Here is a 10,367-nt window from a genome sequence, read left to right as displayed (position 1 = left end):
GTGTTGCTGGAATGAAATAGACAGGGGGAAGTGGAGTACCCGGAGAAAAACCTGTCCTGCCTCTGCTTTTTCCAGCACAAATCTCACATGGAGTGAACGGGATTTGAACCACGGAACCCAGCGGTGAGAGGCCGGCACGCTGCAGTCTGAGCCACGGAGGCTCGTGTTTAATACTATATGATATAGGGCATTATATTAACAGTACTATCGATTAACAAGAGTTATAATACCGACCAGGGAAACTAGTAGAAAAAGCCAGCTGTACTTCAAACTGTTTTTTAGTCCACTAGAAAGTGAAACTCAGGAAAGTGAGGAAGTTTTAGTTACCCAGTTGCAACAGTCAAGTTTTAGGGAGGAAGGGGGTCTGAGACTGCTCTTGGTAAACTGTCAAAGTGTAGTAAATAAGCAATTAAAATTCAGTACATTGATGGAATCTTATGAGATTGATGTGGTGATAGGAGTGGAATCATGGTTGAGAGAAGGGGTGGATAATAGATAGGTATTTCCAGAAAGGTATACAGTCTATCACAGAGATCGAGGAGATAAAATGGGAGGAGGGGGGGGGGGGTTGTTTATTCTGGTGAAGGAAACTTATTACTCACATGAATGGTTTACCGATGAAAGGGATGAAATATTAGAGATCAAATTAGTTTGTGATAAAATGAAGGAAGGGGCTGCCTGGCCGAGGCAGTAAAGGTGTGCTCGGTTTGCCCAGAAGGACATGGGTCTGAATCCCCGTCAAAAAGTCATAAAATTTAAGACACAAGATTTCCACTTCCGGAGGTGCATAAGGCCCTGAGGTTCACTCAGCCTACACCAAAAATCAATACCAGGTTAATTTCTGGGGACAAAGGCGGCCGGGCGTAGAGCTAACCAGTCTACCCTATCAAGTGCTGAGGTTATGGATAGTGAAAGCCTTTACCTTCCACCCCTCCAAGGGCCTTCATGGCCTGAAGGGCGATGACTTCTTTGGGAATTATAGGAACATACAGGCCTGGAAGAGAGGAAAAGGAGATGAAAATATTGAGAAAATAACACATAAAAACAGTAATATCGTAATAATTGGGGGAGATCTAAACTTGCCTGAAGTTGAATGGAATGGAGCTGCAAGTGAAGCCCATGAACAGAAACTGGCAAATAATTTAATTTGGGAGGAAGGATTTATACAAATTTGTAAGAAAGGTAAAACTACCTCAGACCCTGTTTATTATGCAAGGGAAATAAAATTAAAAAGAAAATGTAGAATAGTAAACAGGAAAATTAAAGAGGGTAGAGCGAATAGAGAAACTAGAAAACAGCTACTGAGGGAACTTTATAGAGTGAAAAAGGAACCAAAAGAGAATTACATGAATGGCATACTTCATGAGGGTAATGACCACAAAGAGAAAAGGTGAAAGATGTACTCAGATATTAGGAATCAAAGGGAAAAAGGAATCCAAATTCCCACAATGCTGGGAGAAGGGGGTGAACACTTTTTGACAAATATTGAGAAAGCAAATCTATTTAGTAGGGAATTCATTGATTCAGTAGAAGATTGTCAGGAGTTGGAAACCAAAACAGAAGATAGAGAGGGAGAGACACATAAAGAAACAAGAAGCTTCTCATTCACAAAAGAGAACATTTTCAGAGAAATCGAACTGCTTCAGCAAGGAAAAGCAGCAGGGAGTGATCAAATTACTGAGGAGGTATTGAATAGAATGGGCTGGTACATAGTGCCTTATTTAAAATTTCCCTTTCACTATGTCATAAATAATAGTGCACTAACAAAGGAATGGAAGGAATCTACAATAATATCAATTTATAAAGGAAAGGGTGATAAAATGAAACCTGAGAACTGCAAACCAGACAGCTTGATCAGTGTTGTTTGTAAAATACTGGAGAGTTTAACAGCAAAGTACATCAGAGGGATTTGTGAAGATAAATATTGGTTCATAGGGAGCCAGTATGGATTTAGAAAGAAATTTTCTTGTGAAGTGCAACTGATGGGATTTCAGCAGGACCTATCAGATCAGTTGGATTCAGGAGGCGAGTTGGATTGCATAGCCATAGACCTTTCCAAAGCATTTGACAGAGTGGAACATGGAATATTATTAAAGAAACTGGAGGGATTAGGATTGTACATAAGGGTTATACAATGGATAAGATCATTTCTAAATTTTCTTCACTTCTTGGACAATGAAGAGCCTGTCTGCCTTGGTCAGGGCCGGAGACATCCAGTTCTAGGCTTGTTATTGTAGCTTTTTGTCTCAGAAAAGCGGTCAATGATCAACTGCATGGCTGACTTAGGCCTCCCAACTGTTTCTGCGATCCTTTTGCGCGACCATGTCTTGTTGTGAAGGTGGATGATGCCTTTTCGTTCGCTGGGAGTAGCTTCCAGGCTCTTACACCCCATTCTGACGAAATGTGAATGCACTTGAACGGTGCCCTGTCAACACCTGGGTCGAAATGAGTGAATGGGATATGTCCAAGCCACAGCAGCATGCACAACGTCATTAGCAGGGAGTGAAGGGCTGATTTTACTTACGAAAACAGGGATTGTACCAATACTTTCTGTGGGTCCCCAAACAAAAGTGTATTGCCTGCGATTTTTCTACAAGTTTATGACAATGTTTTGTTTTCATATTGTTTATGGAATCAATAAAGGTATTTGAATACTGCATGAATGATTTTTTCAATCCATAAACCTACCTAACGTATGAAAAAATCATTATTATCTAAAATATGCTGGGTTGTACGAATACTTTTTACACTCACTGTATAAATCCAGTATCAAATCATAGGGAGCACCTAATTTATCCAATAACCCCAATTCTCACATAAAAAGTACATTTAATTCTTTTTTGGTATAAATCAAATCATAAATCTTTCCAAATAAAGTAGCACTGAGCATTTAATAAATACGATGGAAACTAAACAACTGTAACATTGCAAAGCAGTCTCAGAGTCAATACTCTGCTATTTAGTACACAAATTGCAGAAAGCAGAAGCAGACAAAACCTCAAACAGAGTTTCACCTGCTCTGGCTCTATCAACGAGGAAACGAGGCTGCTTTATAAAGCTTTTTCCTCTGCCTCACTCATTCATATCACCAAAAAGTTGTCCATTCCTTAACAATATCCTACTCGCCCTCACCAACATTTTATTTTGCATTACAATTTATTGATAGCAACCTTTGTTATAAGGGAATCCGGCAGGTGTTGGGATCCAGCCGGCCGTGAGTTGGACCCGGAGATGCTATTCATCAGCTCTCAAGCCTCTCAGCTGTGGTCACAGTCTTGTAGAAACATGTGCTGGAAACGGTTACACCAATCCAGAATCCCACCAAAGATGAGGTGCGTTCCAATGTACGATTTCTTTTTATATTTCAACATCAAGCGAACAGCAGAAATTCATTGGCATATTGTTGGTGCTTATGGGAACATTATGAATTGACGAAGTGGTGTCAAGATTTCTCTAGAGACAGGACTGATATTCTTGACAAACACACGAAATAATATGTCACTGGGTTCTCTGGGACATTCTTCTCAGCATTGCCTTTGGTAACCCATCTGAAAGAAAGTCTCGTGTGCTTACGCAGAGTTGATCCCCTTGTGGGTGGGGGCGGTAGAATAACACCCCCGGTATCCCCTGCCTGTCGTAAGAGGCGACTAAAAGGGGCCCCAGGGGCTCTGAAATTTGGAGCGTGGATTGGCGACCACGGGGCCCTCAGCTGAGTCCTGGCATTGCTTCCACTTACTTGTGCCAGGCTCCTCTTTCATCTATCCTATCAGGTCTCCCTTGGTCAACTCTTGTTCTTTTCCGACCCCGACGCTATTAGGTTTGCGAGGGCTAGGGAGTCTTTCATTTTCACGCCCTTCGTGGCCCTTGTCTTTCTTTGGCCGATATCTTCATTTTTCGAAGTGTCGGATCCCTTCCATTTTTCCCTCTGATTAGTGTTAAATAGAGGATGGTTGCCTAGTTGTACTTCCTCTTAAAACAATAATCACCACCTTACGCAGAGTTGACCGGGGTATACCCGGTTCCGCGGACGTTTGCGAGTTGGCTTCCTCGGTGATCTTGAGGATGTTTGCCAGGTTGTACTTCCTCTTAAAACAATATTCACAACCACCATCACCTCCGTGATTTATCCACTGATTTCGTGACTTCTTCGCATTGCTCCCCTCTTGTTGATGGTGTACCACTTCTCAGTTTATCCTTCACACTGCCACTATTCCCAATACAAAACTGTTCTCTTTGGAGGAGGATCTCGTCCGAATCGAAGCTGGAAGTTCGTACGCACCTTGTTCCTATGTTTTTCATGTTCTTGGTCCCTCATGAACCCAAGTGCTTGTGACAATGCATTCTTCAGTGGTATAGTCATTTGTATCAGCCATTATTTATGTTACAGACTTTCTGTGGAGCATAGAGGCGTAAGAAGGTGCGGTCATGAATGAGTGGACAGAGAAAAGATCAAATGTTAATTTAAAACTTTAAAATTTGAAATTTTATTTCTTTCCTTGTTTTTTCTTTTTTTTTTTTTTTTTTTTTTTTTTCTCAGTTCATATCTAAGTGAACAACACCAAATAACAGTTGGATAGACAAAAGGCGAGCTTGTCAGCTCTAGAAACAGTAGTTATTTGAAACCTAAGCACAATCAGGTATAATAGACATAATGATTTTTAAGAGATGAGTTTGGTAAATCAAACGTTGCACTATTACAAAGAGCATTACTGCTCCAATCAATTACAAGTTAGAAGACGGAGCTCCAAAATTTACAACATTCCAGCCTCTCTAAGGCCCAATCTAAATTTTTACATTAAAACCAAACCAAACCCCATGGCACTACAGCCCTTGAAGGGCCTTGGCCTACCAAGCGACCGCTGCTCAGCCCGAAGGCCTGCAGATTATGAGGTGTCGTGTGGTCAGCACGATGGATCCTCTCGGCCGTTATTCTTGGCTTTCTAGACCGGGGCCGCTATCTCACCAACAGATAGTTCCTCAATTCTAATCACATAGGCTGAGTGGACCTCGAACCAGCCCTCAGGTCTAGGTAAAAATCCCTGATCTGGCCGGGAATCGAACCCGGGGCCTCCAGGTAAGAGGCAAGCACGCTACCCCTACACCACGGGACCGGCTAAATTTTTACATTAGATAAAAAATATAAGCAGTTTTTCCTGTCTTACTCGCTCAACAGTCTAAGTTACATTTAAATAGGAAGTTAAAGTTTAACAGAGGCAATAAGTGCCCATTCTACATGGCCTTAGTGATTAACAGAAAAGGTTAAAGTTATCGTCTGTAAATGCTAGGAGACGAACACTTACACTCCTGTTAAATACACTTAAAAATTCTTTAAAACCCTATGCGGGCTTATGGCTGAAGTTACCGAGGTTAAGCCTATACTACGGAGGTGACTAGTTAAAGATAAATTTAAATGCCAAAAGAAGAGATAAATTTTAAAGTTTACAAAATCATAGTCACCTCAATACCAAGTTGAATGGGAATAAAAGAAAGTTCACACTCTTTACTCCCTAAGTTAGACTACGGTCTTCAGACTCATTTGAAAATTTACATTGAAATATTGATTTTTACATTAAAAAAGAATTTTAAAATCTTCACCTCAGGTTAGCTTTTTGAGACTATCACATGATTAAAAGTTGTCTGCCATTACCTGGAGCTGGTGGGCCTTCCAACGATGGGCGAGGCTTTCCCCATACCTCCGACACACACTAAACCACTTGTCTGGAGCGATGGACAAGACAACATGGCCCAAAAGGTCCCAGCTTTTATAGCGGAGAGGAAGGTTCCAGAACTCTCTGGGCCGAAGCCCTGTACACACCCACAATTGTGACTGGCTAATTTAATAAATATCAAAAATCCTTATTGGTTGAAAATTTACATGAAAAGGAAGGGATAGCAGTGCTAGTAACCTAAGAACACAAAAAGAATCTGAAAACATTACAGTTTAGCCAACTGAAAAATACCAAAATTCTCTTGAAAATTCATTGTCCATCCTCTCACCAGAGGGGGCACATAAGTAAACAGTAAAGACACCTGACGATAAAGTTCGAAACTTCTTCAGCTACACTAGGGCCTCTCAGAGTGCATGCACTGTGCAGGGTCCAAAAGACGACTTCGCTTGGTTGCCCAGAGTGCAGACCCCCACTCCTCGATTTGGAGTAATAGCGCTGTCTCTCCCTTTCCCAACGCCTGTCTCGCTCGCTCCGCCTGTCTTCCTCTTCCTCACTTGCTCTGTAGCGCTGGTCCGAGCCGAGCGGAACCGATGCACTGTGCACAGAAACTCTGCGCCACTGTTTGCATGCGTGAGATTTTGGGCGTTTGAGAGGCCCCGAGCTACACAGTTCAAATTACAGATGGCTTTCTGAAAGGCGCTCATTTTAAATGAACAGAGAGGGTGTACTTCCGGTACAGTTTATATATAAAATAGAAAAAAACATTGTAATTGAGTTGTATTATGTTATTGTGCATATTAATTTATGGGAGTGCCGGGACTTCTTGTCCATCCAGTACCAGTCAGTCTGGAGCCACCTTTGAGATTTTAACAGAAGTTATTTTAATAGTACTGGAAGGCCCTAACCTCTAAACTTTTTTCAACTATGGCATTGGCAAAGTCTACATGAAATGCCTATCCTAATACATTGGGAACAGGCCAGGACAGTGGAGAGTTTTATAACTGTTAAATAGTAGGTCTAATTTAACTTAAATAGTTATTTTGGTAACCTTAAAAACTGGATTTCCTTAGGGGAATGCAAGTATCATCACTACTTAGTTAATAATCTATCAATGGCAATTACTCTTGATGTTATCCCCTAGGCCACACAACTAGCTTTCGTGAAATGGTGACTAGCCTTCTCTCCTTCGAATTTCCTGTCTGAAATCCCTTGGACAACTCTTGCTGTCTTCAACATCTGATTCTTTTCGAGAATAGAACAGAGTGAAGTGAGATCACTCTTTGTAGCAAGTTTTAACGGCCGGATGTCCTCCCTGACGTCAACCTACTCCTGTCGAATGGCACAAAGGGGTCTGCTCAAGGCTTAACGACAGCATCCGACGGACGAATCACTGTAAACCGTGTTAGTTGGTCCTGTGAAATTGTGTAAAGTATATAACCAGCCATTCATTCATTCAGTAACAATTATGTGCTTTGTTTATAGATTTCAGTGATATGCAGTGAAGATGAACAGAAGTGGAGCTAAAACTGAGCCCACTGGGCGAGTTGGCCATGCGGTTAGGGTCGCGCAGCTGTGAGCTTGCATTCGGGAGATAGTGGGTTCGAACCCCACTGCCGGCAGCCCTGAAAATGGTTTTCCGTGGTTTCCTATTTCACACCAAGCAAATGCTGGGGCTGTACCTTAATTAAGGCCACGGCCGTTTCCTTTCCACATCTTCCCTTTCCCATCGTAGCCTTAAGACTTATGTTGTCAGTCCAATGTAAAACAAATTGTACTTTGCCATAAGAAATAATAAAAATAGTTCATTCTTATGCCACTTGGTACAGCTGATAGGTTGAGAAGTACAGTAAAACCTGCCTTTAGCAGGACCTTTATGAACCAGAAAACTGTCCACATCGAAAAATTTTCCCGGTCCAATTAATAAAATTATGGTTTAATGTTTACTTAAGTTGAAAATGGTCTCAGACAGAGAAGTGTACTATCCCCCATACTATTCATCATAGTCATGGAGTAATTCATAAGAACATTAAACAGAGATTGGGAAGACAGGCAACAAAAGCCATGTTATTTGCAGATGATATAGTGATATGGGGTGAGGATGAAATGGAAGTGCAAAAACAAGTACATGTATGGAATCAAGAGATAGGAAAATTTCAGATGAAAGTAAGCACAGAGAAAAGTAAAACAATAGTGATGACAAGGGGAAGGAAGGAAGGAAGGAAGGAAGGAAGGAAGGAAGGAAGGAAGGAAGGAAGGAAGGAAGGAAGAGGAAAGATAAAACTGAATGGTAAAATTCTGGAAGTGGTTAAAAGTTTCAAGTACTTGGGAAGTGTGATCACAGAAGATGGAAAGATTACCAAGGAAACTGGAAAAAGAATACATCAAGCAAACAGCTTCTACCAGAGTGTAAGGGGTATTTTGTGGAACCAAGATGTCCCGAAGAAATGTATGAAAGTAATATATTCAACCTATTATGAACTCATACTAACCTATGCAGCCGGATCGTGGACTGTAATAAAACGAGAGGAGAGTAGAATACAGGCAGCGGAGATGAAATTCCTAAGAGGCATCGAGGGCAAGACCAGAAAGGATAGAATTAGAAATGAAGAGATAAGGAAAAGGACAGGAATCTTGAAACTTCAAAACAGGATAGAAACAACAAAGCTAAAGTGGTATGGGCATATAATGAGAATGGGAGAAGAGAGAGTGCCAAAAAAAGTTTTTTCAGAGAAGTTAACAGGAAAGTGCATAGGGAGTGCATAGAGAAGAGGGGAGGAAATCCAGAAGATTACTTAAGAAAAGGAGAAGAGTGGTGGAGAGGCAGGCAGCGATGGAGGCCCTCAATTCACAACCCGACCCGGGAAGCTGGAAACGGGAAATGAAGATGATGATGATTTACATAAACATAAGTTTACCTGTATTTAGCGGAGCCTGTCTGACATGGATCGGAAGGAAATTTTGGTACTATAACGGGGAAAAATAAAAGTAATTTTCCTCCCTAACCCCTTTTCAGTACATGTGTACATGGATCTAAGATGGCCGAGATAGCATTTGGCCAGGAAATGTCTGTCTCTGTCCTCAGTGCTGTAATTTAAATTAAATAAGTAGTGAAAGGAGTGTCGCCAAATTCAGTTCATCATTGCTTTCATCTGGCCTTCATTGATTATAAAAAAGCTTTTGACTCAGTGGAGATCTGGGCAATCATGAAGGCACTTCAAAATGCCATGATAAACTCAAGGTATATAAAGCTTCTGGAAAACATTTATGATCAAGCAACAATGGTAGTCAGAGTGGACGAAGACCTCATCACCAATAAAATCCCAGTTGGCAAAGGAGTTCGACAAGGTGACACAATCTCTCCAAAGCTGTTTACCCTTGCCTTGGAAGATGTATTCAAAACCCTTCATTGGGATAATAAAGGAATAAGAATCAACGGGTTATATTTGAACCACCTGCGTTTTGCCGATGACATTGTGCTCATAAGTGAAAATCTAGATGAGCTAGAAAGCATGATCCAAGAATTAAAAACTGCTTCTGCTAAGATTGGTTTGGAAATGAACATTAATAAAACGAAAATACTAAGCCCAGAGAGTCGACCACTTAAAATGGGAAACCAATATATAGAAGCTGTCGATGAGTACATCTATCTTGGACACAAGATAAAACTTGGAAAAGACAACCAACGTGCAGAAATTCCTCGCAGAATAGGTATGAGTTGGACTGCATTCCGAAAACTAAGATTCATCCTCACCAACAAGGATGTTCCAATTAACCTGAAGACCAAGGTTTATAATACGTGCGTGCTGCCAGTTACAACTTACGGTCTGGAAACGATGACTCTGACGAAGGAAAGTGCTCGCAAGCTTCAGCGAACACAACGAGCCATGGAGCGACAGATGCTAGGGATGAGCCTTAGGGATAAGATCCGTTCAGAGGACATCAGGAGAAGAACTAATGTAACAGACATCCTAGAGATAGTAGCAAGACTAAAATGGCAATGGGTAGGACACATAGCTCGACAAGACTACAACAGGTGGACCTCTAGGATTGTTCACTGGAGACCATGGGGACACAAGAGAGGCATTGGAAGACCCCTGAAGAGATGGCTCGACGACATAAAGCTGTTGGCTGGAACACGCTGGTTCCAAGTGGCTCAAGACCGAAGACGATGGAAGCACATGGAAGAGGCCTATATCCAGCAGTGGATTGAAATAGGCTAGAAAAGAAGAAGAAGAAGAAGAAGAAGACCGATGTGCTACAACAAACTCTGGAAGAATGTAATTAAGGTAATGTCAATGTAGAAGATTTGGTGGTCATTGATTTAAAAGTTGAGAAAGAGGTGGCATTAAAAAACATCTAAGAGTTCATCACCATCTCCTCCAAGAAAAGAAAGCAGAAATTGATGGCGATGATGAGAACGGAGATGATTTATGTAAGGTGAAGTCCTGCCGACATGTTCTATCAACTATAAAGGACATTCAGTCCTTTTCACTAGCGAAAAACAACGCAAAATTGTTCAACATTGTTTGGCATGCCCGCATTTTAATTGAGAACCGTGCTACCAGAGATAGTTGTGTCCAGCGGACAGTTGTGGATTACTGAAAGAAGTAAATGACAGTACTATACAGTATTATTATAGGTTTTATTTATATAAAACATTAACGTGAATAAAATAAGTATGTACTGTGCTCTGAGAGT

The sequence above is a fragment of the Anabrus simplex genome, chromosome 10, assembly GCF_040414725.1.
Source record: "Anabrus simplex isolate iqAnaSimp1 chromosome 10, ASM4041472v1, whole genome shotgun sequence".
NCBI lineage: Eukaryota > Metazoa > Arthropoda > Insecta > Orthoptera > Tettigoniidae > Anabrus > Anabrus simplex.
Note: the sequence above shows the minus strand (reverse complement) of the source record.